The following is a 27,933-nucleotide window of genomic DNA, read 5'->3' as shown; positions in this document are numbered from 1 at the left end:
CCTATTCAGTCTGTATACCATGCCTGCTATGCTGTAGTAAACTTATACAGGGTAATTTATTCCAAGTAATTAATGAGTTCTTTAAATATCTTTGAGGAGTTACAGACAAAGGGAATTGACTGTGCAGTGCTAGAAAACAGTGTTCGGAACAAACCTACATTTTTTCTTGTAATTTTTGCCAGGTCATTGTTACTGGTTCACATATGGGTGTTGGGAAACTGTTTAAAACAAAGTAACAAAAAATAAGGACTCTTAAGTAAGAAGAGATGAAAAAGGATGGAAATAAATGTTTAACCATCTTTTCAGAGTGTTAAAAGGAGAGAGAATCAGTTGGAACTCAGAATTTGTCAATCCATCTGTCTCTGATTCTGGATGGATAAGATTGGAAGCATTGATATAGGGGGAAAAAATCCTTCAGAGCTTTACTATTTTACTATAATATTGTTTATCTGTAGTGCATCTTACTTGTGTTTTCTAGGAGAGCTTTGTTTTCCTGAACATTTTTTGGGGATGTGAGCTTTCTATGGCTATTAGACAATCCTGTTCTTCCAGTATGTTACTATTGATTTAGATGTTAAGACTTTTGGTCTGGTACCAGGTGTTCATCTAACTAAATGAAAATGTAAGTAATACAAGTACTAGAAAAGCAAGGTGTACTTAAAATTTATTTTAATAGACTTGAGGTTAATTTACTCTTTCATTTTTATTATCATCAGTTTTTCATGGAACATTTATTTTGTTTTGCTTTACTGAAGGAAGGCAGAAAAAATGCTGAGGATCCTGGCATTATTCTGTGGTTTTGCAATGCTGTTCTTATGAGAAAAAGACAGTGAAGCAGGCAAACATTTCTGTGGGATTTTTCTGTGGGAAGCTGTGGAATCTTGGAGATGTATTGTTAGCATTTCAAATATCCTGTAGTCTTTTGTGATATCAGTTACTGAATTGGTTTTGCAGCAGCAGGTGATGATCTGTCAAGGGAAAGATTATGGCCTTGTCAATGGAGCAGGTTAGAAGAAAGTGTTACAGCGTGGGAGAGAAACATGTTCTTAATCAATATTTTTCTCTTCTGTTTCTTACTTCGCTTTTCCCATTACATAAACTAATCAATGAAGAACCAACAAATTGTTCCTTAACTTTTTAAAAAAATCTCTCCTGACTGTGGAGCGAGTCCCTGCTTATTTCCACTGGATTTAAATATATGTTTGCTCAGTTTAGATTTGTAGCTCACACATCCTTCCAGAGAGGTTAAATTTCCAGATTTTAAATTTCTGGAAGAGCATGAAATGTCTGCATGAGGGAATAACTTACCCTCAAAGTGAGAATGTTACTCATTTCCTCCAGTTTTGTATTAACATGATTTTAATCTTTGAGAAATCTGAAGTACATGTTGGGTGGTTCATATTAATGGAAGTCACAGCTATGAAATTCTCTGGAATTCCTGCATTGTGCTCTTCAGTCACTTTTTTCTATCCTGAGAAAAAAAGGTGACATGTTAATAACAAATCAGCATGGCAGTGTCCTAGTTTTTACTTTGGTAGTGTCAAGGTAGTATTGCACCTCTATTTTTTTCTCATGCTGGAAAGCACAGGGTATCAGATGTTAAGTAACACTTTAAGTTGAGTATTATTAAATCAACTTTGAATTCAGTTTTGAAGCTATAATTAGCATTTTGATGAGAAAGAAGATTCTCTTAGTGCGTCTTAAATCTCCTGTGAGAAAAGCTTGTGTTTGGCTTCTGATAGTGAATTACTATCCCTACTGAAAACAACACTTTTAAGAGAAAGTGTACTTAAATATAATTGTCTAAATTCTAAGTTATTCGTAAAGTTTTATTGTAAGCAGTGCACTTTTGTTCTTCCCTATCTAAAGAGGCAGAAATATTTTAGAGGCTATTCAAGACTAGCCTTCTGTTATTTTTTTTTGTATCAGTTGTTTATGTGATCTGCAAAATGTCTGATAGAGTAAAATAAAAATAACATAACAGCTCTCTTTAGTCATCATCTATTCACTTAGAGGAATACAACCCTAAGTAAAGGAAAAAAAAAATCAATACAAAAATACTAGCTCAAATGTTTCATCACTGTGTTAGGAGTGAAAAGAGATTTTAAATTGGCAAAAATCAAACATGCATTGTGAGAGAAAAGCTGAGTAAATAGAGGGTAAGAATAACAGTGCTTACCCACATGGAAGATGTGAAGAGTGTTGTAGTTAGAAAGAACCCCAGCCAATGCAGAAAGGAGTAATTCTTCTGCATCACTGTTACAAATAACAAATTGGCATGTATTGGGATCTGTGTATCAGCTGTAAAATTAATGTAAAGAAAAACAATAGACAGAGATAAGTAGCTTCAGGGGTTCCTTTTATATGTCCAGAACAGTAATTCTTAAAGCTATTGAGAATAATGTTGAGACAATACGTAGCATAATTATTGTATAAACTAGAGGGACAAGATGCTTAGAATCTGGAAAATGCAACTTATCTCTGTTTCAGTTTTTGAACCTTTCCTTTTTTTAAAAATAGTGGCTACTTCTTATTCTAGCCACTCCTTATTGTAGTGAAAAAGGCATATTAAAGTAAAACTGTTTTTAAAGCTGCATTATGAATAAAGGCTTCTACTTTCAGTACAGCATTTTATACTAAACATGTAAGAACAAAAACCAAACTGGCTTGTTGAAGTGGATAATACTTGGAAGACAGACAGAAGTGTTCTTTAAAGGACAAGGAATTATAAAGTAAAATGGAAGTCCAGTTCTGTATACTATTTCTCTTCAAGTAGTAACTTGCACTAGTGCACTATATAGTTGTTTAAATGTTAGGTTGCATGTTTATTTGTAGCTTTTGGTATGATAACATTTTTTTGAAACCTGCCAAATTCAGAATGGGAAATGAATATATATATACCCCCACATACTTCCTTTGAACTTTGATCTCTGAATGTGTTTCCATTTAGTTTCCTGTTACCATAGAATGAATTATGTAACCTGTCTGGATTTGTTTCTCTGAGCAGTTAATAGCTAGCGGGTTTTGAGTGTGGTTCTTCCTTTCCCCTCCTGTGTACCCAACATCTGCTTACTTTATATCCCAATTGTTCTGCGCCTGCTGTGTTATTCTGATCTGTTGTTTGATTCTTCCTAGCTTTTAGGTAGGAATTCTGGGAATTGCATTTTTCAGGAAGAGGACATGTAAGAGAGGGCATCAGGGACTCGATTTTTTTTTGTGTAGGCCATACAATTTAGTAAACATTTAAATAATCAGTAACCTTCTGATAAGAAATAGTATCTTTTAAGATTTGTTTTACTTTTTTGTTTCTGTGCTGACATGTTTTATGCTGCAGATCACCTGAATTTATCTGCGGGCAATTATGTGCAGAGTCTGATTAATATATGAGAACATTTATATTGAAATACTGCATATTTACAGCAGTGCAGCTTGCTTGTCAAAAACCTTTGGTGTCTGCTGCAGATGGCTGCACAGTCTTAAGGAGTGGCTTCCTGGCTGCATTGTACATGAAGTGCCAAACACAGAGCAGTTTTGTTCTGGAATGCCAAAATACATTAAATCCTTTCAGGAAGCAGCATATGTCAAACGAATAAAAATACCATAGCCATGTGAAACAGAATGTGCTAATTATGTTTTTGAAACATATTTTATTTCCTGAGTTAAGGGCTTAAAGAGAGCTTTTCATATTGAAGATGGTATTAACTACCAATTGCTGACTTACACTGTTAGCATTTTCACTACTTTTTATTTTCCCCATCCTCTATTTTTTCTTTGTTTTACGTATGCCATAGCTGGAAGTTGAAACCAGGAGTCTATCAATAAGAATGAAGGAAGAGGAAAACTATAATTATATTTTCCTCCTTGGACATCTAGGCCTACGCACAGTATGCAGGTTTTTGGTGGGTGATTTGTGGTTTTTTTTGTTCAGTGGAGGTTTTGGTTTTGTTTGTTGGGTTTGTTTGTTTTTTAAGGCTAGTGGTGTATATGTTCTTTACAGCACTGAGAGAAATATGTAATTACTTGATAATGCAGGTAGAAAGCCAAGGTTGATAAAAATAACCAATGAAAGCTTTTGCTTCTGCTCAGCATCTTAATTCCAGCAAGTTCTCAAGACAAGGAGTAAGAACAGTTACAACTAATAGCTCCAAATATTTCAGGGTTTTGTTATTATAAAGGCACAAGCCCTAGGCCAAGCATTTTGTTGCTTGTTATTCCATGTGGGCAAAGTAGGTGGGAATTCACTTTAATTTCTCCTAGTTACAAGGCAAAGGTATTAAAAAGTGCATAGACGGAAAAATACATGTATATCTAAAAGCTGTAATTTCATCTGATTAGTTTCTAACTAGTGTATTGCATAATTTTTACTGATCTGAAATAATTTAAAAGCCTTTTTAAGACAGAGGAATGAAGTATGTATATTTTTTAAGCAATTTTTATTCTTTCTGAATGTAATTTTTCTCTTGTTTTTTTTTTTTTTTCTTTTTGTTCAATCCCTATGATTAGAAATGGAGTTAATTTTTAACTTCAGTAAAATAACTTACATAATATCCTAATTGCTGTTCAGTCTTGTGTAAGAAATGAGAGGTCCTTGAAAGAGAAGAGAGGACAAATATTTTACTTCCCTAGCTGTGGAAGGCACAGATTTATTTAAAACAAGCATTTAATAATAAAGTAGCTTCATGTGAAGCAGCGTCTGTAGCAGATGCCATAACTGCTGTAGTTTCTTGGAGTGATTGTAAAAGATCTGTTGTAAAGCAGGGTTGGAAGCATGATACGGTCATGTCTCTTGAGTTGAAAAGGCTGTGCTGCTGTGTTTGTTTTCTGGTTTGAATTCCAGTCCCTGAGATTCTTAGCTGTCCAGTGATAGTGGTACCACCATTTAAAGATTTGCTCATCTGCTGAGAGATGAGACAAATGCTGGAGTTGCTGTTTGTAGCTTGGTCCAAGCCAGCTGGGTTGTTGTTTGCCTTTGTATTTATTCTGGCAGTCCAGCTGCCTCCCCTGATTGCGATGTGTGTTAATTTGATTGGTCTCAGCTTTCTTTGGGACAATCTATAGATGTATGTTCAGGTACACATGAGCTTTCCTCCTCCTCAGCATTTGTTCTTTGAAGTTTGGTGTTCATCTTCATTCTAGTCATCAAATATTGTGTTTCATGAAGGAGTAGTGGTAGACAGAGAGAGGCCTCAGCTGTTCAAGCACAGTTAATTCTAGTGTTTCTGCTTGTCTCCCAGCTATCAGTGGCTACAGGAGTGGTCTGTAGCTATTGAATTGTAGGAAGTATCAGAAGTAATAGCACAAATGTTTTCCCAGGTCTGTGTTTACCTTTTGTTTTTTAGTATATCTGAAATGTACTTCAGGTGTACAGGCAAGTGTCTGTAGGTGTTCCTGTCCTCCCTGCACCTTAGACCTGTGTGTTAATTCTGTTGAGTCTGGCCTGGTTCACTGACATTTTCAGTGTGAAATACTAAGTTGAATCTTACTTGCACTTTAGCGCATGTCATCATGAGTAGCAGGAATTGATTTTCAAACAGACTTGGAAATTAGTTCACACACCTATGTTCCAGTTGGACTTGCTACTATCATAGTGTTAATCCAGTTGTCCAGAAAGCATAAGCTTGGGTTATGTCTTTTGGGACATGTAAACCTTGCAGATAGCAGTGCAAGAGTTATAATTTGCAAGAGTTATAATGTATTGTCTTTTCTCACTCTTTAACCAACTGCAACTGTCATCAAGGCACTTGTCATTTCTGGTTTTAATAGCTGAATAATGCTATGGAATCTAGGGGGTTTTTTCCCCTCCTTGTCATGTATTCCAATTTTTTTTTCCAAGATTTTCCTATGCTATTGGTTGTAAATACCTATTTTATACCTCTCCATTAAACAGTTGAGTTGTTTTATCTTTGGTTGTTTTTGTTTCTTTTTGAGGTACTTTGTAAGTTAATTTTGCTCTGTAATTTAAATAACCTGGATTTATAACTGTTGTAACTTTTAAAAGCATATTGACTGTTACACTTTTGTTTCATTATTTCTTGTGGTTTCTTCCTGAATATGTCCATTCTCCTTAAACTCTCTAAGACCTTGGTAATGTTGATTTGAGGGCAAAACAGCAGACAGCGTGATGGAAGAATTCTTTTTAATGAAAAAAAAAAGCTGTTTCTATTTCTTGTTATCAAGATTTACTGTTAAGTCTGGTTTTGAGGTGCATGGTGTGGGTGGCTCTAAGTTAATCATTTGGTAGGAGGGGCTGTAGAAAAGGATTTAGATGAGAAATTTGGGTGCAGTGTAGAGACAAGTTTTGTTCATAGCAATTACTAGCCTTGCTTTACATCTAAGCATCTGAAGGCTATTGGAAAATGTCATATTTCATGGAATTGATTTAGGACGAATCACCTTTACCATCAATATTGAAAATAGGTTGCATTCTGCTTCAAGTTATGGGCACCATGGGCTATAAAGTGGCAGCTTTCTGATACTCTAGAAAGTTGGCATTTTTTGTATCTTCCGTACATTTTAAGAAGAGTAGGACACATGAAAGATGCATCTAGATCAGTGGCACTGTTGTGTATATACATATAAATTTTTTAAAATCTATTCAGTGTGTCAATTTGTGGTTTGAGTTGCAGGTTGTTATTAATTGAAGATTTTTCTAATTTTTTTTTAACCTTAATATTATACCAAAGTGAACTACTGAGACCTTCTCTTAATAGTGCTGCTTTGCAAAACACCTCCTTGTACCGGTCACTTTAAAATTTGTAAATGGTTTTTGCTTTGGTTAAAAGAAAGAAAGTGAACTTACCATGTTGGGGATGATGATCTGTGTACTTTTGTGTGCTTTATTCTCATTCCCTCAAGTCTCTTTTCAATTTAAAGCATTGCTTTGTAGGCAAGTAATTGAGTTTTTGTTGCAAATACATGCACAGCACTTGCTGAGCAGTAGTGTCTAGAAGTTCAGACCACATCCTGTGAATATTTCTTTCAGTTTTGTAGAGTAAAAAAAGTACTGGTACAGTCAGTGTCTGGACCAAACTGTTCACTGGATTCACTGAGTATCCTTGTTTCTACTTGGTTGCCTGTAGATATTTATCATGGTTAATTTTTTTCTTTTAATTCTTCCCTCCTGCCCCCTTCACTAAAACTATGAATCTAAGGTGGACTAAAATAGAAATGTGACACACATGAATGAATTTTGCCATCAACATGTGCTATTATGAACATTAAAATATGATTGCATATATTTTTGATGCATCTTTTCTTGTGCTAAAAAATACCAGTAATAATGAAGTTATCATCTTTACTTTAGAGGAGTTTTAATTTATAAAGCCTATGGCTAAATGTCTAGTCTTACATTCTGCATCTGCTTTGCATGTTCCCTCTTTGCTTCCAGTGTGGTTCTTTGCATCAGAAGGAAGACAAGGTATTGAAAGTGAAGACAAGGTATTGAAGGTCAGCGAGTTTTTGAGCAAACTGAACTAAATGAAAAAATTCTTGTCAATATATTTCAGGTTTAGGCTTTTTGGATCAGTTACTGTTTGCACTTACAGTGTGATTATGAAACCCTTGCTTTAATAAAAGGCAGGTGTGAGGGAGAAGCAGGGAATACTCTTGCTTCATCAGGCTGTAGTTTGAATTTTGCATGATGGAGATTGACTTGTCTTTTCAGTTCCAGTTGCTGATTTGGAATAGTCTTCCACTTACCCGCAATAAATGTAAATGTTGCCATTCATCATCAGTGATTTGATCCTTGATAATCTGTACATAAAAGTCAAAAATGCAGTTAAAAAATGGGATACTTAGCCAGTTACATCTTCTTTTCAGCAGATTTATAGTCTACCACCTCCCATCTCTCCTACTTTTACATACCATAGGTAGATTGACTTCTAGACTTGAGATGGTAGGCTGGGAATTTAATGTTTCTCTGTAAAATAGTTTCTAATTGCTGCAGGAGCGCAGCCATGGAAAAGAAGAAACTAACCATGGAAAAGGAGAAGAAACAGTGAAGACCATTTCTCCTGGAAGCTATGTTTCAGAGTACTTGCTTTTGAGACTTACATATCTAGCCTCCTTCATTCATTGGGTTTTCTGGTTTCATTGTGTTTTTATTATCTAGAGGAATCTCTTGATTGAAATGTGTATTTGATTGAAACAGTATTTGAATGTGGCATCGTATTCCTTCAGATTAGACCTCAAGGCTAGTGTGAGTGGAGAACAGACAGGTGATGGGCCATTGGTATGATTAATAAACAAGTTCATATGTTATGTATTATGACAAAATGATGGACTTAGAAATGTCTGTCATCTAGAGTGTGTAAAGCCTTTATGGTATTTTACTTTTTCAATTTCAGATTGGCAGGATAGAATCACCTTTATTCATGGAGGGATTGAAAGTGCAAGATAATTTAGGCAGCAGAGAATGGAAGAAGAGAGGACATTTAGCTTCATCATTCTCAAATCTTCTAGGAAGACTGCTAGCTGGGTGTGGAGGTGCTCTGGGCCTGTACTGAGAGGCCATGTGTAGTGGCCTTACTTGACTGTACTGCACTCATGAAATGCAGGTGACTACTGATCTTTCCTTCCTGTTTCCAGAAGGGCTAAGCCCCTCTATTAGAGAGGAGGTGACACTCATGGGCATGAAGTGAACAGAAAGAGCTGGTATTTGTGCTGTTACTCTCTTTTTAAGACTTTGATACTGTGCTTAATGTCTGCTTCTCTGGAGAGAATATAATGCAATGATATATTAAAACACTAGTGAATTTGAAATGTATTTTTTGTTATCTGAGTTTAAATTGCTCCCTACAATGCACTTCTTAGAGTCATCACATGGAAAATGTTTAAATTGAATTGTGAGGACTTTTTCCTTCTCCAGGCGCACCAGTGTTAGTAACAATTACTTCTGATAGCTTAGCTGCACACTGCCTGCTTGCTGGAATCCTAAGTTGTCAAAATGGATAGTTCTCAACACATCCTTAAGCAGTTAAGGTATTTCTCATTACAGCAGTTGTCTATTTGTATGTCCTGATCTTTAATCTGTAAAATAACACCTTACCTTCTGTTTGATTGATAAGTATTTGATGTAGCATTTCAGGGGAAATAGTGTTTTCTGTAAGATAATTTATTTTCCTGGGGTTCAAAGATGGAAAAAAACCTCAGAATATATTAAGTCTCAAATTTTCTTGAACATTATAATTGGGAAGATAACTTATGTATTAGGCTTTTTCTTTCAAATGATGTAGTACAAGGATTAAGCTGTGCAAGATGTGGAGATACTGAATTCTTCCTGAGGGTGGTTTCTAAATTATGATCTTTGGGCATACTAGAGAGTAACTAGTATAATGATATCAATTTCTCTGGGACTGAAATTTTGAAAATGTGATGCAAGGGTTGGTTGTTTCATTTCCTTCTTGCACCCCCACACACTACTAATTAAGTAGGTTTTTTTAAAATTAAAAATTAAATTAAAATTTAAGATTTTTTTCTTAAATGCATTCATAGTCCAGTTAGTTATTAAGATACTGAAGTATCCGTTGACCTTGCAAATGAGCATGGAAAAAGTTGCACCTTTTTTGTTTCCTTCATTTATTATTTAATTTTTGAGAGTCTATCTATAATAAGAATCTAGAGTGTGGTAAATTGAAATTGAACCTGAGGGCAGGTATATTATTTTTGATACAGTTTCATGTTTGCATTAATCCCTCCCCCTCTAAGTGAATGTGTGACTGAAATAATATCAAGTGCATTCGCTTTTACTGTTTTTAGAGTTACCTTTCTCCTGCATTTTTTCCGCTTAAAACACAAAGATTTTTTTTTTTCCTTTTTTTGATGCTGAAGTTTTGGGCTTTTGGGGAAGAGTCAGATTTTGAGGGACTGGCATAGAGTTTCAGTGCATCTGTCATATGTTAAAATGTTGGGCAGAAAAGATCTGTGAAAGATAACTATGTATTTTTACATTTGTTCTGCTGTGTAGTTAGAATGCAAGTTGAACACTGCTTTTTGGGTGTATATGCCTGTATTTATATATCTGTAGCTTGAAATAAGCGGGGTGGGGGGAGTAAGGGTGGGGGGTGACGGCGACGACAATATTTAAAGATCCATAAAAAGTGCTCATTCTCTTTCTGCTGTGATGATCTGTGATTATCTGTTTTCTGGTATCAGTCCTGACACTTGAATATTGAACTGTGAGTCTTGCATGCTGGAATAATAGCCAGTAGTGAAGCTGAGCTTAGTGAGGGCATTATGTACTGCTGGAGTGGGTTTCTTCCTACCCTTTCCCTTGAGTCATTGATCTAGAGGAAACCTTAGGATACAATGGAGAATTTACGTGTTAAGGTTGCATACAAATCAGTCAGCTATTCAATATCAAGTACTTCAGCTCACAAAGTATCTGTTAGTTGATACCCTCTCCTGCTAATCATCTGGCTTCTAATAACCAGATTGTCTTTTAACACTTTTAATGGTAGTAGTCAAGTGTTTTAAGCACTTATTACTTTTTTTTCATGTAGAATAAATATGTATCAAAGCAACTTCTTGTAAAATAGGCTAATTTTTATATGTTACCTGTAATTATATGTGTCCTCTGTCCAACTTAATGGAAAAAAAAATATATAAGGTATTTTCTTCCTTTCAGAAAGCAGTTGAGGAAACCTTTTTTTCAGTTCTGGCTGCATTTATGTAATTGCTTTTGTAGGTGCACTGCTAGTAATTGTGCCCATATATTCATAAGTTCCTATTTTTCTTATTTGGCACTTTGGAATCAGCTAAATGATGCTTAAAAAAATCTAAATAGCATTTAAAAATTTGTCTTGGTAGATGAATAAAATGGAGGGGAAGAATCCTGTGGTACTAAATGATTTTTTTCCTGTTCATTGTGAAATCAGATCTACTGATTCAGTAGAACTGACTTAATAAATATTTCAACTAATCTTCTCGATTAGTACAATATTTTTATATTAATTTTGCTGCTTTAAGCTGTATTTTCTAATACTCACTGCTGTCATTAGTTGCTCTTATATTGCTAAGATAGTGGTGTGATGATGCTTCTTGACTCTAGGTGAAAATGAAAGTAGCATCCCTTGTGGTGATCCATTTGACACTTTTTTCCAGTAAGCATAGCCAAAGTGATTGATACCCTTGGTTTATACCAAGGGTAATACTGGTAATATTACCAGTCATTTTAGCATAGGCTCTGGGATACATTCTTGCAAACTGTGAAGTCCTTGATAGCAGTACTAGCCACATCTAAATTTTCACAGGACTTCAACAAAATTTCATGTAGATAAGCAAACTGATTATTCATGTCATATATTGAAAAAATGGAATAACATTAACAGCAGATTAGATAGAGTAAAATGGAAAAAAAAATGTTTATGTTTTTTAAGTAACATTTTTTTTTAAATGCAGAATAGTTTTCACAAGTGTGATAGTGGAATAAAATCCAATTTGATTCTTCTCCTAACTGTATTTGCAGCCACAAAAGCTCCAACATCTTGTCTGCAAGAGATGATTTAGGTATTTAGCAGAACAAATTTGTCTACTTCTGAAACATTCTGGCTGTTCATAACTGTTCTGAAATGGCTTATAACTCAAATGTAGTATGGGTCCTTCTTCCTGGAGTGACCTATCCATCAGGGATTTGAGTTGGATTGCCTTGTTGATACTAATTAAGTAGTGTGTTTTAATTAAAAATTACAAGTCTCTGATAATGAAAAAGCCAGAAGGAGACCATAGCCTTAGTTCTACTTTCTAAGTTACCCTGTTGTGGGGAATACTGGCATTAGGAGAAGAGTCAAAGGTCTCTCTTCTAATGATGTGTAAAATTCTTATGTTCTTACTCTTCCTCAGGTATTAACTTTTGGAGTCTACATCACCACTTGTATCATGGATGCCAGGTAGTCACAAACTTGAGTAGGTAATTTGGAAGAGACAGCATATTCAACAGTCCATTCTTTATCTGTAAAAATACCACTTACATTTCAAACTGAACTGAATCTTTGGAAGATCACAAGACAAGAGAGAGCAAAGTTAGTCAGCTCTCCTTAGTTAAGAGCTAAAAAAGCTATTCCAGGCTTTACATCATAGGCCATCAATTCCTAAACAGGGTGTGTATGAAGGGAGTTGCTGGCTAGATATAAACTTGATTTAATGTGATACTTATGTTAGTATTTTCAACCATGCAAGAATTTTGGTTATAGGTGGGAAAGCAGTAGGAAAATTTTCTAAGGAAAGTTCAGAGCCACTGCTTTAATGGGCAGCAGCCCAATTTTTTAATTCCTGAGAAAGCCAGGAATATAGTACTGCAGTCATCAACTGTGGCATCCTTCAGAGTTTCTAGTTATGGTGTCCATGGTACCCCAGGAAGCTGATAAAACAAATTTTTTGGAAAAGCTAGCTAAGATCTGTTAAACAACTGTATTACTATGGATGCTTCATGGTTTGTTAAATCTCACAGTGTTCTGGCAGTGGCAGAAGCAATTATTTTCTTGGCAATTCTATTGCTGCGGTTTGTTGTAGAAATTTTAGGAATCACAAAACTCCAGGAATCATGAAACTCCGTTTTGTGACTGTGTATTAAGAACTAATCAGGATTGGATTTCCTGAAGAATAGCTTTTTCAGGAAAGATTCCATTTATCAACATAGAAACCTAGATTTAATAGACCTTTTTCTTTGGGTGAGATGTGTTAGGTGTTTTAAAACCAGATGAGAAACCATTGTTCTGTATTTTTGCACTGTATTTGAACTGTCTTCAACAAATGTCACCAAGATGAGGCCACGGGTGTGTTTCACATGCATCTTAGATTTACTGCATTATTCTGGCCTACTAGCCAGGTCCACGTATTAAAATTTTGTATTCTCAACATACAGAGTGTATGGCAGTATTCCACAAAAGCTCATCAGGCAGAGTAAGCTTCTGAGAAATAGATCCAACTACTTGTAAGCAACTATCTCCATGCTTGTCAATAACTGTGGCTGTAGACCTTCAGTAAAACGTGATGTTAAGCTAAATAAAAGGCAGCTGGCAGGTCCAGTTAAATGATTGAAGCTTTTTTTAAACACTCATTTGTTGCAGTGAGTTTTATTTCCCCATGAGGGCTGTGGGAGCATTTGCATCTGTATGGGTGGTATAGATTCTCTTTCAGAGAACATGCTTGAGATTCATCAGAACTTTAAAGAGAAAGTCATTCAGTCCAGGTCCTGCACATAACTGCTTGTTGGTTTTGGTTACATTTTGTTAATCTGATAATTGACTCCATTCATGCAAATAACAGAGAGCGGTTCTGAACTCTAGCTTGCAAGTGTATGTTTCAGTTTTGGCTGCCATAGAAGGAGGAGATCATAATCAGTTCTACCTTTTCTATGTTTTGACACGCTGTTTTTTCTGATTTCATTCTGTTCAGATTTGACAAAGAACAAAAATTAATGTTGATAGAATGGTGGTTGTTCTGATAAGCTACGTATTACTGTTCCTGTGTTGTCTGTGTTTGATTCTGGTGTAGAACAAAGTAAGTATATGGATTTGAAACTGTTTGGTGCAAGGTTGCTTACACCCATCATTTTGAAAACACTTCTTAATTCTCTTTCACAGATCCATGTGGATGGTTTAATAAACTGTTCGACGTCCTGGTGAATCTGTGGTCCCAGCTGAGAAGTTGATTCAGGCTCCTATGGTGTAAATTGGCAGTGGTGGAGTGATTTGGGTAGGTGACTGTCCACGTATGTTAAAGGAGATAAGGGGAAATAAATGTTTTGGCACACTTTTTGTTTCAGTTACACTCTTAATTAATATTAATATCTTCTCCCACTCACATGCAAGAATGACAAATTTTTAACTGCTGAATTTTTGTTATGGTAGCTTGTAGGGATGATGCATAAGAAATGTGAATTATATTTGTTTTCTCTCAAGGAATGGTGGGAATATTTGCTGTACTGGCACCATCTGCTGCACTTGGGTCACAGAGCATGGTCTGTTTATATTTTCAAGTTGGTTCAGCTCTATGTGAGAACTTGTGTAGGATGACTTCCATTGCTTCTGCTCTGTTTTTCTGCATTATTTGCTTACTTTGAATTCATAACCCATTTTATGGTAATGTATTCAGGTAGCTTTGTACAAGAAATAAAATTAATTTCAAGAAAATATTTCTGCCCTGGATAAACTAACTTAAATGCTGTTGTTCCATCTAGGGAAAGGTTAGAGTGATTTGGGTTGGTTTTATTTTTGTGTTGGGGAAGTCAGCTTTTTTTTTTCAGTTGAATGTGTATACTGTTGTGGTTCTGTATACTTGTTAATGGTATGTTTAGGGTGGGCTAAGACTGAAAGCATGATTTTTTAAAATATATTTTTCATTGCATTATTTAATAGCAAATGCACATAGATGCTCAAAAAGGGATCATAGCAGAATAGGGAAAAACTGACTAGAATGATATGGCCTTTTTTTTATTGTCCAGTTTTTGTCCCTAATTGAAGTGCCACAAAAATCTTTGGTAGATTACAGTATATACTGGAATAGGGTAATACACTGTCTTAGTCCCAATAAGGACTGTTGAGCAAATGCATTTTTTTTTATTCTGCTCTTACCATCTTTTGCTCTGGTTCAAGAATATTGTCAGAATGCACACACAAATATGTGTAACTAGCCACAGAAAATGTTTGACTTTTGAGAGGGGAGATATTTTAATGGCAAAATAATGTTTTAAATGCTTAATAATTGCTGAAACTATGTGCTTGGAAGTAGAGATGTCGTGATATTTAAATTAGATAAAATTCTGGAAAGACAGTACCAGGTGTAGGAACCTTTAATTGAAAATGAATTAATAGGGAAAGAGTGGGTTTTAATGAAAAAAAGTTAGATTTTAGGGGCATATTCTTTTTTTGAGCGGAAAATCCTATATATGTGTATATATATATAAAGTACTTGATGTTCTGTGTGAGGGCTTCACAATTGTTTCTGTAGATCCTTGTTTACAGAATTTTAAGAAGTGTCATTTTTCTCTGTTAAACTTTGGAGATTTTCATAATTCTCTGACTAGAGAGTGATATTATGGAAAAAATTGTCACAAAAAAGAAAATTTTATCATTTGGATAGGGTGGGACTTCTAATAAGCTGCTACTGCCAAGCTAACCACAAGTGGAGAGTTCAGGCAGCAGTGCACTGCTTGGATTTAGAGGGGGTTCTTTATTTTTTTATGCTACTAATATTGTCCAATAACATTGATTGTGTAAGATAATAGGCAAATACACATATTTAAATGTTGGTAATAATTTTATGTTAAATTAGAACATGGTTTTTTAATCCTAGTTTCATTGTGAATCTGTTTTTACTTGGAAACACTTCAGTGTTACTGGGGTAATTAAAATTATATACTTAAATCTATAGTTTGTTTCCTGCTTTGTAGTAGTTTGCACTTAAGTCTAGTCCCTTTTCACTTCTAACAGTTGATTCATTAGCAGCTTTGATTTAATGAGTCTCTATTGGGGGAAGAAAATCTCAACCCTCTAATAAGAATAGGATTGTGAAGGAAATGCTTTTTGATAAGCTTGTGACTGCACACATATCTTTAATAGCTGAATTGTACAGCATGTTGTAATGAAAAATTTACTGTAGGAATTACAAAGGACTTAATAAGTGTTCCTCATGTTTTGTGATCATCTTGGATAGAGGCTTTTTAATGCCAATTTAGTGCATGTTCTCCAGCTTCTTAAAAGCTTTTTGTAGTGAGTAGGAAAAGTTGCTGTAAAGTTTTAGAAAAGTTTTGTAGTTTCTGGAAAAGTTGCTGTATTTGTCAAGCTGCTAAATTCATAATGAGCACAATGTTAAATGCTTAGGTTCATTGGGAATGTAATGTATCAACATGTATTTACAGATACTGAAATATGATATGGAAATAGAAACCATAAACAAGTTTTTACTTGAGAACAGCCAAAGTATATGAAAGAAACATAAGACTAAAAGTTGTCAGAGTTCTTTTTTTTTTAACTTTTTGTAATCGTCTGATAGGTGAATTTGACAAAACTCTGAAATCTTCACTCTTACAGTGTATAGTAGCTTCTTTTGAGATATATTTGGAGTGTATTTGGTCTTTTGATAATGCTTTATTTAAGGATGCAATTTTGAAGCTGTGTAATTACAGTTAAGAAAATTCCTATTTCATTGTCTTGCTATCAAGACTTCCACCTGAATAAAGAAAACTGTGTTGACTAAAACGGATCCCCTGTATCCTATCCCTTCAGTATTCTTGTGACTTATTTATTCTGGACATGTTCCAAGATTCTTACATAAGCTCTGGTTTGCATATTTAATCTGTGAGCCCTCTTGACTTGCTGATTCATTTCTCCTTGTAGCAATAAATGCTGCCCCAAATTCTCCCCCTTCCTAGTTATATTTGACAAGTTACGGCATGAAATGCCTGCTCAAACATATCTCAGGTGTTTTGGCTGTGAAGGTTAAACTAGTCAGCATGAGATATATTTTATCTTGGCAATGCACTTGGGGAACTCATTGTTCTGTGAGCCTGGTGTTCCCTGTAGTGTAGGTGAGGTTATGGACATTCTGTCTCAATAACTGAAATGTTTCTCAGACACATAGGCACTTCTGTTAACATATTCTAGACTGCTTTGTTGAATGTTTTTTTTTTTTTTTAGGACACAAAAGGAATGTTAGTGAGTTTGTCCCTTAAAATGTGTGCCCTGCTAAGAGGGTCTAAACAAGATTAGGTTATCGTATGGTGGACTTGTGTGACAAGCTTGCTGGCTGCAACATGGCAAGAATTGGGTATTATAAGGAAAACATCCTATCTCCATAGAGGCAACTTTGTTTAATTCTATGCAAAAGCTAGATATTGGGGTACTCATGCTTGCATTATGTAAGCAGTTCTTATTTTTCAATTTAGCAGCCAGCAAATGAAAAAACTTCTTAAACAGTGTCAAAAATGTGTGGTGGTATCAGAGGGGAAGTGTGCAGAGAACATTCTGGCTTCCTCTTCCCTCTATCCTCTTCTTTTCCATCTGCATTATTCCATTGAGATAGAGTCAAGTGCTAGCTAATGTAGGCAAGTTAACTTGCTTTTGATAGTTGTCTTTGAATGCTAGGGGCGATTTCTTCAGTTAAGATATTGCTTCTGTGTCAGTCACAGACCTCTCTGGCAATTTCCTCCTTTCCTTTTGCTCCTTGCTTCCCCTGCTAACCACAGGATATTTTTTTCTTAATGGTCCAGCTGTGTGGGATTCCTTAAAATCAGAGGGTTTTGGGTGCATTGCAAAAGGCAGGCCTCAGAGACAGCAGGATGGTGATTAGAGCTAAGCAGTAGCTATAAGATTTGTCAGCAGAAAAATTATACAAAAAGTAGACAGAAAAGACAAATAAAACAATAATCTGTGTATTAACGCTTAGGTAGAATAACTTCCTAAGTTGCAGAAAAGTATATCTGGTAAGATATTAAGAATGTCTAAGCTTAATAATAGAGTTCTGTGCATTATATCTTGAGGCTTACAAGCAAGTATTGTATTCAAAATAAACAAGAATTGTTTTAACTGAAGGTACATATGCTTATAGTAATTAGATAGAACTACTGTCAATATGCTTTTGCTTTGTGTGACTGATCAAAAAGTTTATAAAGTAAGTTGTAACATTAAGTTCTTAGTCTGTTGCCTAGATGTGAGCTGCTAGCATCTTCCCATTGTCATAACCATGTAATGAGACTGATGCTAAAAAATAAACAGCTCTAAACGCGTACCACAGCAGTCCCGTCTTCGTTCGTAACTTACATATAGTCCCCGGCCAGCAATACAGTTGTATACATTATAATTTGAAAGTATATTTTCCTCCTACTGGGAAGAAGTGATGGTGAAACTGAATTGCCCGATAGAATAGCTTACTTTCAGTGATGTCGTAAGTAGCTGTGGGTAGTTGTAATGGTTTTGCCGTAGTTAATTTTTCTGCCAAAATACTTAAGTCTTAATATGAAGGATTGTATGAGTTTACAAATTTAATTGCACAAGCTTAAATAAAAATTACAGTTTTCTTCCTGTATCATTGCTGTGTCAGGAGGATTGTACAACAATGGTGTGCAGAGCTATATAGATGGATGTTTTATAGAATTCCACATCAGGATGAGAAGGACTGGATTTCATTAAATAAGACCAGGTAAATTTGAAGCTAGCTAATCTGCATCAAGTCCAAAGAAGGCTTGTACACAGAAAGCAAAAAGAATGCGTTGCTTTGATTTATAGGGAAGGAACGTTATATTGCCATGATGATGTTATACTATAAGTTACATATCTGTGAAGACTTCTAGCCATCCAAGACAGACAAGCAGTCATGTTTTAGAATTGAACAAAAGGCATAGTGTTCCTGCAGGTCCAAGTGGTCTTCTGACACTTCTGTTGATAAGCAAATGAGGATAAAGATGTTGAGAGTGAGCTAGCTGACTAGGTAAGTTATGTAAAAGGAGTGGGTTTTGCTGTTAAAAATCAGCAGCTTCATTTTAGGGTGAAAAGAGATGATATTTTCCTCAAATTAAAATGACTTGAAATAAACATCAGTTACAGAGAAGAGGCAAGTAGAATATCTCTTAAAACATGTGCAGAAGGAAAAATACCCAACTTCTTTCTAATACAAATGCAAGATACTGGAAATAGGGCTCATGAAAGACTGATGAATAATTCTATAATTAAGAAAAAAGTGTTGAGTACTCAGTTTGAAGGAGAAAAGAAAATGCTTATGGTTGATCTGCGTAGTGTCGCTGACCCATTGTAGAAAAAGTGATGTTTGGTGGTTAAAATAGCTGCTTGCAATTTAGGAAGGGCAAAGTGAAGAAAAACAACAATTTTATTTTGATGAGAACTGAAGAAAAAATAACACTTATCATTTAGTTTTCTCTATGACCACAGCAGAAATAGCTTGCTATGGACAATCAAATTGCAGTCACATACAGGATGACTAACTCCCTAAGTACAGGAAACTTAATTTTATGTGCAGGTGGTCTTGTACTACTAATACTAAAATGTTAATTTAAAAAGATGATGGATGCAGTATTTTTAGAAGTAATTATAAAAGGATTTGGAGTCACACCTATTATTTAAAACCTTGTTTTTGATACCGTATAAATGACTGTGAATTGACTTTGATTGTACATAATAAATACAAAGTTTAATCAGCAGCATTTTTTTGTTCCTTTTTATAAAGATCACTTGGAAGCCTTTCAGTGAAATAATCTGTATAGAAATTCCTTTTTCCACTCAGTTTTGAAGGGAAATCAGTTAAAGGATGTTTTACTAGATGCTTAGAAAACATTGAATCTAAAACAGGCTAATATGGTAGTGAGAAGTGTGCATCTGTTAATTAAATGAAGGGGGGAAAAGCTATAGCAGTGAATTGTGAATTAGAAGCAGAAGACTTCAGAAAGTAAAGGATGAAGGTAGTCTATCTAAGATATGTAGGAGGCTAATATTAGGACCACTAAAGTGAATGAGAATAAGATAAAATATACCAAAATATGCTTATGTTTTTATAAATTTAAAAGATATGTTTAATTTACTTGGCAAAATAGGAGACTTTTGTAATTATGAAAGTTGAGAAGAACTTGATGATCAACTGAAAAGTGGTTCACATTTTAAATTTTTTTGATAATTTGGAAAATTGTTTGATTGTAATCCTGTAATTACTTAGATTCATTCTGGCTTTATAGTGGAGGATGAATATTTTCCCTAGATATCATCTAAAACTCTTGTTTTACTCTTGTGCTTCCTTTCTCTACCCCTTGAACTAATTGTCTAAGTGAGAAAGGAGCACTGCTTATCTTTTGCATTTAACTGCTCCTGTTCGAGAATACCAATCTGCTTGATTTGACTCTTAGCTAGGTGGAGAAGCCTCTCTGGTTTTTTTGCTAATACCATGTAAAATTCAACCAAGAGAATGTTGTTGCTCAGTGTAGATGTTTATATGGTTTCTGCTTCAATCCTTCCTTACTTTTTGCACTGAAATGCAGACCTCAAGTGAAAAGTAGTCCAGACTTATTCTGAGTCTTAATTCACAGTTACAAATGCTGTAATTTATTTTGGAATAATAACTGCCCTTGAATTCAGAGGTAAAACTTTCTGAAAGTTTGGACCTTTTATAGTAGGTCTGTTTCATTTAGGGCCATGAAAATGATGGGAGGGCTAAGGTACCTCTTCCATGAAGACAGGCTGAGAGAGTTTGGGTTCTTCAGCCTGGAAAAGAGAAGACTCCAGAGAAACCTTACAGCACCTTTCAGTATCTGAAGGATGCCTAAAATAAAGATGGAGAGGAACTTTTTGCAAGAGTATGTAGTGATAGGACAAGGGTGTGTGGCTTTAAACTGAAAGATGGTAGGTTTAAATTGGATATTAGAAAGAAATTATTTCCTGTGAGGATTGTGAGGCACTGAAACAGGTTGCCCAGAGGAGCTGGGAATGACCCATCCCAGACTAGATCAGGCTTTGAGCAACCTGATATAGTGGAAAGTGCCTTTGCCTGTGGCAAAATGGTTGGAACTAATGATCTTTAAGGTCCCTTCCAGCACCAGCCATTCTATGATTCTGTAGCTGACCTAATTGGGGCAAAGAGGGGAAAAACTTCCCTTCTTGCAGATATCAAGAAAATCAGTGGACTCCTGCCTCTCATAGTAGAATTGTGGGCTTGTTCTTCTCCCTGAATAAAAAAACAGACTCAAAATATTTATTATCTTGTATTTTATGGTTTTTATTAAACTTAATTTCTATTTTTGCTTACTATGATTTAAAACAGTAAAGAAACAGACCAGATTAAAATTTTAATTAAAATTAAATTTAATTAAAATTTTAGATTTAAATTTTCTTTTTAGAAAGCCTAAATGTTTGTACCAGCATAGCTGTACTATTTGTTTTTTATACATGTATTTGTTCAGGTGTAACATATGTAGTGCATTTTCATTCAGGATGGGTAAAATCAATTATTTTCCAAAGCACTACGATTACCCTTTGGTAATCTAAAGGAGTTTCAATAAACTGGAATTGCCTCTCATGATTTGACACAAGTGTAGGGTAGACAACAGGTTGATTGTCCTTCAGAACCAGTTAGGGTGACTTAGCTCCATAGAGGGGCACATGATGTGGGGGATGGTGATGGTAAACCCTGATTAGTTTGATGAGCAGTAGTATTTCCACAACAGCAGCCTGGTAGCTGTTGGGATTTTATTTATAAGCATTGTTGTGAAGGCAAGAAGCAAGGAAAATGTGAAGGAATATGTAGTGAATACATTTTATATACCTATGTGGGAATGTTGTGGATAGTTGCTCTGAAAAATGGGTGAAACTAGATGTCTTGGTTTGAAAAGATAGGTGTCTGCTAAGGAAGGCAGGAGCCTCCCCTGAAATAGAAAATGTAAACCCTCTCCCTCCAAATTATTATAATGTTTGAAATTAAGAGGCTGTCAGGCAAATGTGTCGGAGTAGGAGTAGTTCTTAGGAATAGGAACAGTTCTTTACTAGGCAAATTAAAAATACAAATGCAATAGTACAAACAAAAAAGCCCTACAGAGTCAGAATATGACCTGACACTCTGTGGGTCAGAGTTTTGATAGCAGTCTGATTAAATGTTGGTTGCAGTTGTCTTGGAGTGACAATTGTGGTTCTGATGAAGCAGGGATCCTGTAGAAGGCTGGAATTTTCCTCTGAAGGTCCTGTGCTGGTGTAAATGGGCCTGGTCTTCCTCTGGGAATCCAGTGGACAAGACAGCTGCTTCTCTGGGAATTCAGTGGGAAAAGGCTGACTTTGGTCTTCCAGATCTCTGATTATATCCAAGTAGGAATGTTTGGCTCCTCTGGGCATTGTATCTCCCAATGGATGATGTAATTCTATCAGTCATGCAGTGAGCTCAATGGACCATTAACAGAAAATCTCTCTGGAGGGAGGATTGGTTATGGGAGAGATAAAGAAAACAGCCAAATCAACAGAGGATAACTTCCCCATCTCTAACAGATGGGAAATAGAATACCCCCAGACCATATTTTATAACATAGGAGACTGGATAGGTGATGGTAGAAGCTAACTTTATTGACTGAGGAGTCTCCCTATTGATTTTGAACGAGAAAATAGTAAATAATAAGAGAAATAAACTGCTTATATCATCACAGGAAAAGAGGCAAAATAGGAGCACTTAAACCAACAATACAGTTAAGCAGTGTTCTAGAAATTAGTTTTGTAGTAAGTATAAGTTTGGGGGGGGTTAAGGTTATGTTTTGGGTGTTTGGGGCTGGGGACAGATGTGACTACAGGGATTCAAAGGATGAAGCAGCAGGGAGACTTGTAGGTTAGAGGAATAGGGTACTGGTGATTTTCAGAAGTAAGCAAAGCATGTGATAAAAACACTGTTGCTGATGGTTGAGTTTATGTTTGGTTTTACATGTGTTGAATGCAAGTTGACAGTTCCCAGCTGTGCTTATCATGTGGCTGATAATCGTCTTTGAGATGGAAGCATGTCAAGGACACTAGTATTAGAAAGGCAGGGGAATCAACTTGTGGTATGGAAAAAAAACATGTTGAAACAGAAGGAACAGTGGAAGAGTGGAGAGGAGTGGGTTGACCAACAACAGATGAAATCATAGTGGTAAGATAAGGAAGCAAGAGAGGTGTGCTCCTAAAGAGCTCTCATGATTATTGAGGACTTTGTTACTGGAAGGATCACCTGTAGACCTGTACTAAGTCTCTGAGTAGTCTGATAGGAGATATCAGCAATCCAACCCAGCTTTTCTTTTCCCTTTTTTGTATTTTGGTATTTCCCTTTTCCTTATTCTCCTTTTTACTTCCATACCTCTGAAAGAGTCAAATTTTTACTTAGGGTCAACACTCCTCATTTTCATTTACAGTTTAAGCATGTGAACTGTAGTTTTCTTCACATGTGTTTAAAGCAAACAGTAACCATAGGAGATAAAGCTTTGGTATCTGTAGAGTGCGATTACCCAGGCATTTTTACATCTAGCAAGATTTAAGTTTTAGGCTCATTAGTCTTAAACTAGTGAGTAGGTGTTAGATAAATTGGTTAAGCTCTGTTTCTCAGTATTTGCTATTACAGATTTAGATGCTGGTCTGCTAGTCTAATCAAAGCTGTTGAAAATGTTTGTTTCTTTTTAAATGAGGTGCTAATAACACTACTGCTAACTGCTGATGCTCATCCTGTTTTTATGTGCCCTGCTGTTAATGTTTATTCTCAGCCCAGTCTCTTGTGAACACCAGAAAATACTAACTTCATGTGCATTATTTTTTTGATTTCTGTAATTTTATGGGAAAGCTGGACTATGTGCACTGTCATAGGGCACATACATTAATACTGTTGAGTGATTTGGTCCACAATTTTAAGTCTGTCTAAAGTTCTAAACCCTTAATGGTATTAAAATGAAAGCTGATATCTAGAATGAAATGAATCCATTTATCTCACTATTGATCTTCAGTACTGAGGTTTTTTCCATACTAGAAAATATTCTAGTGCTTTTCTAACTGTTAACAGAGCTGACTGGCATGTTAGGAATCAACCTGAGTTGATTTTACTGTCTTTTTTAGTTACTGTGTCTTACTGCTAGACAGAATATTGCATAGAGGTGTCATCTAATGCAGTTTTTCTCCTAGAAATTAGAATCCAGTAATCTGCACATAAACAGGTGACTTCCTTTATTGCTAGGAAAGCTTTAAGTACAGACTTAATTGATTTGCCCAGATCTTGTACTAGGTTATTGAAGATCTGGAAGATCCAGAAAATTTAGATTAAACAGATGTTAGGTTGTTTTTAAAGCTCAGAACTGAGAATGGACCAGTGTCCAAAAGCCAGAAACCCCTAAGAACCTCAATTGTTTGGCTATCTGATCTAATAATGCATTTCACTTATTACTGGAAGACCTTTTGAACTGGAATGGGCAACTACAGCAAAAAGGATTTTGGAAGATGTATGGATATAATATTCAAATGTATTTTAGGGCATACATTTTAGTAGTGCTTCTATCAGTATGTGTTACTTCAGACTACACACAACCATTTCTGCATGTGATGCTGTGTTGGTTTAAATTAAACTTAATAAAAAAAGGGTAAGAACCGAGACAAACCAACTCTCGTTGCAATCTCATTATTGAAGGGAATATAATGAACTCATATCCTGCCTTTCCAGAGACTGCTGTCCACACATGATTTTTAAGTAACTATTGTGGGTTTGTTTTTTTCAGATTGAGAAGCTATGTCCACATTGGTTAATTCAAGTTCAATCAGCAGAGGGTTTTTTTTAGACAGGAACAACTAGGGCTATTTTCAATAGTCAATTGAATTGGGCTATTAAATAACTAGGGCTATTTTCAATAGCTAGTCAATTAAATTCAGCATATTAATTTCCTTAAATTATATTGTGAGCTGGGGATTAATTACCTTGCAGCTCTGCAATTTCAAATAACAAATTTTTTATTACCTTAATAAGATTACCTTTTAGTTCAGATATGGGCCCTGTATTGTTTTGTATGTTAGAGGAGGATTGTTATACTGTTACATAGCAAAAATCCAGGGGAATTCTATAGCTTCTTTTCATCTGTGAAACATATCACCTTTACAGTATTTTCAGAATATAAATTAGCTGCAACAAAGGGGTTGGGCAGTTTTAAATTGTATGATAAAAAGTGACACAATTGTGCTCCATCATTGGTTCTCAGGCAGGTAGCGAGATCAGACAGCAAGCCAAGGCTTAGTGTTTAGAAATTGGCTCAAACCATGAGATTAGGCAGTAGCATTAGTCTTTTTGAGAGTAATGTGATAATGTCATGGAGTTACAGATCATACCTCAGTGACAGATGGTGCATGCCTGTGTGAAGTGTAGTAGAGTAAAAATACTGGTTTGATGTTTTATATGTTTAGTCATGATCTGTAGCTGTTGTAGTTAGTTAAAAATTTAATTCAAACAGGAAAGACTAGATTCCAAGAAGACACCTGTTCAATTGCCCAGAGCTTACAAATAAGTTTTGATACTGGACATTTGCCTTCAGTGTGTATCCTTGCTTCAGATCAGTGTGTTTTTAAAAATTAATATCTCTGATTCTTCATTGTTGCTGCTTGACTATATAATTTCTGTTTCCAGTATAGAAATGTATTATTCCTTCTGGTGTGTTTGTTACTGTTTATAGACAACATTGACTTTCAAGTTGGCATGTACAATAATTGAGAAATTAAGCTGTAATAAGTATCTGATGGTTCTTTTTTTTATTTAAAACCACTCAGTCAAGCAATAACACAAATATTTTTGTTTAACTTCACATGTTAAAAGCACAGCTGAAGTTAATTTCCTTTGTGGCTTTGAATATTTAGCAATTTTGCAAGCATGTTGTCAGTTTGCTGATTTTATTTGTAATCAAACTGGCCAGTGATGTCTCCTAATGCAATTTTGTAAAGCAGTGAGGAACAAAATAAATGCAGAAGGAAGTAAAAGGTTCATAATAGCAATTGTTAATTGAAAAGTTATGCCTCTACACATGTCGGGGGGGAAATGACATCTAAAAATAGCTTTAAGTGTTGCTTGACTAGCACTGCTTACCTCTGCCCTGAAAGGAAAGAGAACTCAGGAATTTACATACCCTAACAATGACTTGGCTGGTAGTGTGAGATCTATAATTAAGTATACAATTATATACAACAGCAACTGTTTGCTGTTATTTTTTTCTATTTTAGAGACAATTTAAATGTGAAATCTCCATTATGATATAAAATTGTGTTTCTGAACAATGTGAAATGTACAAGATTCATCCAATTCCTAGTATCAATTTCATAACATATTAAGACAACTTAGATCTTATTACTTCTAAGAATTCAGTATTTTATGCATAATTTGATCATTTCTAGTATAAAGTCTCAGCTGTTTAACAGTTCAAACTGTGTTGTAGTATCTCCTGGACTAACCAGTAGCCATAAAAGGCCACAGACATAAGATGAAATCAAACATTTGATGCCACAAACATTCTCAGAATTGCTAAAATTTGTAGTCTGAATTCTGTCATGACCATCTGTATTTTAGTGGTTTGAAACAGCTCCAGGGTTTGGTTTTATGCATAAAGCTGTGTCATAACTGGCAGAGTATCTGCCTCATACGGGAGATGTATCAAATGTCTGACTGACTAGGTTTTAAATGGCAATAAATATACCATCTTTATTGGTCTTACTGTTGAGGTGTAAGCAATAGGTGGTTCATCTGCAGTGCTGGAAACCTATACTCAAAATGTTGTCCAAGAGAACTTGAACCTTAGGTCGATTGTCTTTCAGGACAAGAACACACTGTCTGTGACAATATTGGGTTCTTTCAGATGGAGGACTTTTTGAGCAGTTTCACATGTTTTTGGATAATTGTGTATACATGTTTTTATTCCTTGCGCTTTCTCACATGCTTGCTTTAGTATCTAATTCACTTCTTTTTTCCTCATATTAAGTAGCTAATGTGTTATCTATTAGTGAGTCAGCATCTACTAAAAGCAATATTTAGACAAGTGCTGTTTGCATACAGACGTGTGTGTTGGCTGCCACCAGCACTTTATACATGCCCATGGTCTCTGTAAGACTTGGTGCCATATTTCTGAAGTACTGCACAAATAAAATTAGATATGTCCTCCCTAAAGTAATTCAATATCTAATAAAATATATGAGTGTGATGAAATAGGGAAGGAAAAAGGGTTTATCTGATGAATGGCAGTAGGCTAAAAGAAATTAGGATCATGATAATAGCATAATACAAGTGAACCACCTACTTAATTTTGATCAAGTATGTCTTTTCTAGAAACGGTGGTGTACTTTCTGGTGTGGTTTAGTGTGTATATATGACTGAGTTTTGTCGTTCTAGTTATAAATATTACTACGGATTCAATTGGTATATTGTTTTATGTATGCTTATTCTCTTAGTCACTTCTTTTCCAAATTTTCCACATTCCTCATTTTTCCCCTCATTGATCTCTCTTGTTCTGCAGTGAAAAAAAAAGGTGAGTTCTGGCCCCATTTGCTGTGGCTAACAACAATAGGACTGAAAAGGCTTTGACCTTTTGCAGTGGTTACTGTCTATGATCCATGTGCTGATGGGAAACTAAAAGAATGAAGGGGTGCAGGATGAAAAGGAACGTGACCACATAGGAGCATAGGGTGAGGGCACCAAATCTTAAATAGTTTTCCCTTGGATTTGCAGTCTCTCTTTTTATACTGAGTGCTTGTGTCACATTGCTAATTGGCCTTCTGATGTCACATAGATACGTTCAGTTGTCTCTAAAGTTAATGTCAGATCAGTAGTAGCAGTGGAAATCTTTGGAATGGCTGAAGCTTGTGTGAAAGTTGTAGCTTGAAAAAAATTATTTTTTTTCTTTTTAATTCCTATATTAAATCAGGTTGGATTCTTTCTGTTGCCACTACCAATAGAGCTTCTTCAGGGGTAACTGGACCTCAGTGTAGCTTGGCACAGCTGCTCACTTTCAGTCACTGAGCTAGCACAACTGTCACTTTTAGAAAAATGGTTTGGTAAAGAATTGTGACACTGCACAGGGTACAGATTGTTGCTATTCTGAAATATATTGGTTTTGTTCCTAGAATGATCTGTGAGGCCAAGATGTATGGTCTACAAAACCACCTCCAGTAGTTTTCTATTGTGCATGGGTTTGTTGGTGTTTTTTTTTTGTTTTGCCTTTTTTTTTTTTTTTTTTTTTTTTTTTGGTTAGTTTTTTATTAAGTTCAGGTATTGCTGTATTGTATACTTCAAAGAGAAGACTCAAGTCCTTATGAAGACATCACTCAATTTGTTGATTTTGTGTTAAAACAGGTGTATATTAGATGAGTACAGTGTTTAACGATGCTGTGAATAGTAATGTTTTAAAGCCTTCCTAAAATTCTTAATTTTTAGCATTAAGTTGGACAGTGTTGTTTCAGTTTTCTGTGTTTTCATTTCTGTCTT

At 35.4% G+C, this 27,933-nt stretch overlaps 1 protein-coding gene across 7 annotated transcripts in view; it reads left to right on the top strand.

Moving 5' to 3' along the window:
• The window catches only part of ERBIN (erbb2 interacting protein), a 115,955-nt gene that overhangs the window by 6,449 nt on the left and 81,573 nt on the right, over positions 1-27,933 (top strand). For all 7 annotated transcript variants that reach the window (XM_021534393.2, XM_021534395.2, XM_021534398.2 and 4 more), the window contains one exon: positions 13,581-13,692. The gene's annotated coding sequence lies outside the window, so the exon portion shown is untranslated. The remainder of the gene's footprint in view (positions 1-13,580; positions 13,693-27,933) is intronic.

The sequence above is a fragment of the Lonchura striata genome, chromosome Z (assembly GCF_046129695.1).
Source record: "Lonchura striata isolate bLonStr1 chromosome Z, bLonStr1.mat, whole genome shotgun sequence".
NCBI classification, from domain to species: Eukaryota; Metazoa; Chordata; class Aves; order Passeriformes; family Estrildidae; genus Lonchura; species Lonchura striata.
This window is presented reverse-complemented; position numbering and strand designations above follow the sequence as displayed.